Source organism: Sinocyclocheilus grahami, unplaced genomic scaffold, assembly GCF_001515645.1.
Source record: "Sinocyclocheilus grahami isolate Dianchi unplaced genomic scaffold, SAMN03320097.WGS_v1.1 scaffold15.1, whole genome shotgun sequence".
In the NCBI taxonomy this organism is placed as follows: domain Eukaryota; kingdom Metazoa; phylum Chordata; class Actinopteri; order Cypriniformes; family Cyprinidae; genus Sinocyclocheilus; species Sinocyclocheilus grahami.
The window spans coordinates 3,549,640-3,553,834 of NW_015505194.1; positions in this window are offsets into that span (position 1 = coordinate 3,549,640).

A 4,195-nucleotide genomic window follows, 5' to 3' on the forward strand; every position below is an offset into this window, starting at 1 on the left:
TCTTGTTGCCCCACAAGAATGATTACTGATAAACTGTGAAAAAAAGACAGTTTTTAGAGAAGAAAAAAAATCACCGACTTTCAAAGCTGCTAATGACTTTCTACTTCGAGGACCTTGATAGAAATATAGTGGAGTGAAAAGTACAATATTTGTCTTTCAAATGTAGTGAAGTTAAAGTCATACGTTTCCAGAAAAATATAATACTCAGGTAAAGTACAGATACTCAAAAAGTGTACTTAAGTACAATACTCAAGTAAATGTACTTAGTTACTGTCTGCCTCTGTGTGCAGGTGATGTCTTCTTCTTCTTTTGTGTTTAATGGTAGTTGGCAAACCAGCTTAAGGTGCATTTCCGCCACCTACTGGGATGGAGTGTGAGGCCTCGATGAACGAATATATTATATACTACTAAAAAAAAACAAAATAAAAAACACCTACATTCTTCTAATCAATTCTGTATCTCTCAGATATTTTAGAAGAAAATCATAAACCCTTAGCTGTTTCTGTGCATTCTGAAATATATTCATAACTGAAATGTCATTGATTTCCATAGCTCTTAGTTTTTCAACAAGTTGCTTTCTTTGTCTATTATATGCCTCACAATGTAAAAGCACATGTTCAACTGTTTCTGTTATTCCACAGTAACTGCAGCTATCTGACTCACTGTTTCCTATTATATGCAATGAATAATTAAGGCTAGAGTGTCCTATACGGATCCTGGTTATAACAGTATCTTCTCTTCTGTTTCCATATACCTTTCTTTCAATCCCCACTTTCTGTTGAATGCTAAATAAGTGTCTCCCTTTTGACTCTTTATTCCATACGTCTTGCCACATACTTCCAACTGCTGTTTTAATAATACCTTTGACTTCTGTTTTACTTAAAGGAATTTCTATGTCAATCTCTTCTTTTCTCAATGCTGACCTGGCCATCTCATCCACCTCCTCATTTCCTTCTACACCAACATGGGCAGGTATCCATAAAAACTCTACTCTTATTCCTGTTTGATTTATTCTATATAAATTCTGTAAAATTTCATAAAGTATATCCTGTCTAGATGCTGTATGCCTCACAATGTAAAAGCACATGTTCAACTGTTTCTGTTATTCCACAGTAACTGCAGCTATCTGACTCACTTTTTCCTATTATATGCAATGAATAATTAAGGTTAGAGTGTCCTATACGGATCCTGGTTATAACAGTATCTTCTCTTCTGTTTCCATATACCTTTCTTTCAATCCCCACTTTCTGTTGAATACTAAATAAGTGTCTCCCTTTTGACTCTTTATTCCATACGTCTTGCCACATACTTCCAACTGCTGTTTTAATAATACCTTTGACTTCTGTTTTACTTAAAGGAATTTCTATGTCAATCTCTTCTTTTCTCAATGCTGACTTGGCCAGCTTATCCACCTTCTCATTCCCTTCTACACCTACATGGGCAGGTATCCATAAAAACTCTACTCTTATTCCTGTTTGATTTATTCTATATAAATTCTGTAAAATTTCATAAAGTATATCCTGTCTAGATGCTGATTTCCCACTATTTAAACTGTTTAATACTGAATATGAATCTGAACAAACTACTACACTTATAGGATTGATTTCTTCCACCCACTGCAAAGCCATTAGAATAGCCATCATTTCTGTTGTGAATTCAGATACATCGTTAGATAACATTTTAACTGTGTCATATTTAAAATAGGGAATATATATGGCTGCTGCTGTATACCCAGAATCAGTTTTTTTACCCATCCGTATATATCTGAATACTATTAAAATAGTTTTGTTTCAAATACTGATCCACTACTATTTCTTTAGGCATACACCTTTCCTTTTCATTTATTTTAAAAATGCAACTGGAGATCTACCATTGGCATGCGAAACAGCCAAGGGGGTATAATTGGTATTGCTACCGTTGAACTTATTTTTGTCATTAATTCCTTGCAAGTGATGTCAAAGTAAAGGTCCCACTAATATCTCTAAAACAAAGAAAATGTAAGCAAAATAATAATAATGTTCAATGATTATTTATCTCTAAATATAAAAGGATTAAGCCTTGTTGAAGCAAATGCTTTTATGAGCTGTAGTTCACCTTTTCAAAGTTCAACAAAGATAAAATTAAGCAACTACTCATAATTATATAAATATGTTTAACTGTTAACAACTATATTTAACAATTTAATGGTTTAAGTTTGAATTCAGTTTAAAGAATTGACTAACCTCTTTTGATTGCGCTTTTTGATTTTTTTCAAAAACTATATATGACATTTGATTACTAACATTAATTTGTAAAATACTATATGGGGAGTCTCAGCAAGCCAATTTGCACAAAGGAGCGCCCGGCGGCCCTAAAAACAAACTAAAAGATGCTCCTAACGTAAGCCCGCCACTGCCATCTAGTGCATTTATATATAAATACTTTTTCATGACAGGCAACATCTAAAAAAGGTTCACAGATGGATTATTTATTTATTTACTTGATTTTTGGAGCCGCCCCGAGACACTGCAAGTGCAAGCTTCCACGCATAGTAAGTGGATCTTGGAATTTCCGGGAAAATCAGTTTGAACTAGCTGAGGGGAATAAGCTTTTAGAAAGAGGGTGAATCCAAGATTTAAAAGGTTTTGCTCTCTCATGAATATCTATTGTTCCTTTCATCCGTCCATTAAAAAGGTGCAAATTAAAAACCAACATATTTCTGTGGCTTTCTGGCATCCATAAACTCCTTTATCATGATGCTCATCCCTCCTGTCAATTATTTTCATGATTTTGTGAGGTAAACACTTATTGAAGCTGTGGTGAAATCTGTGTCCAAGAAGTGCTCCAAAAATATAAGACCGACATCACAGTGTTGATTAAGGATAGCAGCAATCTCTCAGAATGCCTTATTTACCACTTTTAGTGACGTGACGTGACGTGAGGCCAAGTATGGTGACCCATACTCAGAATTAGTGCTCTGCATTTATCCCATCCCAAGTGCACACACACAGCAGTGAACACACACACCCTGAGCAGTGGGCTGCCATTTTTTTGCTGCGGCGCCTGGGGAGCAGTTGGGGGTTCGGTGCCTTGCTCAAGGGCACCTCAATCGTGGCATTGAAGGTAGAAGAGAGCGCTGTACATTCACTCCCCCCACCTACAATCAACAATCCCTGCCGGTACGAGACTCAAACCCGCATCCCTGCCGGTACGAGACTCAAACCCGCAACCTTTGGGTTATGAGTCCGACTCTCTAAGAAAAAATTACACCTTGAGAAAAAATTTGAACTGTTAGGCCAATATTGGGCTAACTTAAACAAGAAATACAGTTTCTTCCCAAATGCTACTGGACTAAATGATCTGCCAGAACTGAAATGTAACATTTATTCTCAGCATTAACCGCAGAGCATCTTTGTTCTCAAACAAGAGTACAACACACACAGCTCTTTATAAACAAATTAACTTAAGACTGGGTAGTTAAAGTTCCATATATTGCATAAACACTCACCAGAAGAGTGAAAAGAGGGTATATAAGAGTGAACAGGTCTTATTGCACAGAGCATCTGGTCTCATACATGAGATGCTCAACATAATAAAATTAACTAAATTAGTTTTGTGCTTATCAAATTCATCAAAATGATCTAAGGAGCACATTGTGAACTCATGTTTAACTGAGAGTTACAGAACACTATAATGGTGAAGCTGAAAAAGTCAGTCAGGTAGTTAAACACAACTTTAGAAAACACAAACAGAATCAAGTATTTATTCTCAGCATTAACCGCAGAGCATCTTTGTTCTCAAACAAGAGTACAACACGCACAGCTCTTTATAAACAAATGAACTTAAGACTGGGTAGTTAAAGTTCCATATATTGCATAAACACTCACCAGAAGAGTGAAAAGAGGGTATATAAGAGTGAACAGGTCTTATTGCACAGAGCATCTGGTCTCATACATGAGATGCTCAACATAATAAAATTAACTAAATTAGTTTTGTGCTTATCAAATTCATCAAAATGATCTAAGGAGCACATTGTGAACTCATGTTTAACCGAGAGTTACAGAACACTATAATGGTGAAGCTGAAAAAGTCAGTCAGGTAGTTAAACACAACTTTAGAAAACACTTAAACAGAATCAAGTGAGATTAACAAATATTTACACATTTAGCAGCAAAAAAAAAAAAAAAAAAAAAAAAAAAAAAAATGGAAAAAAAAA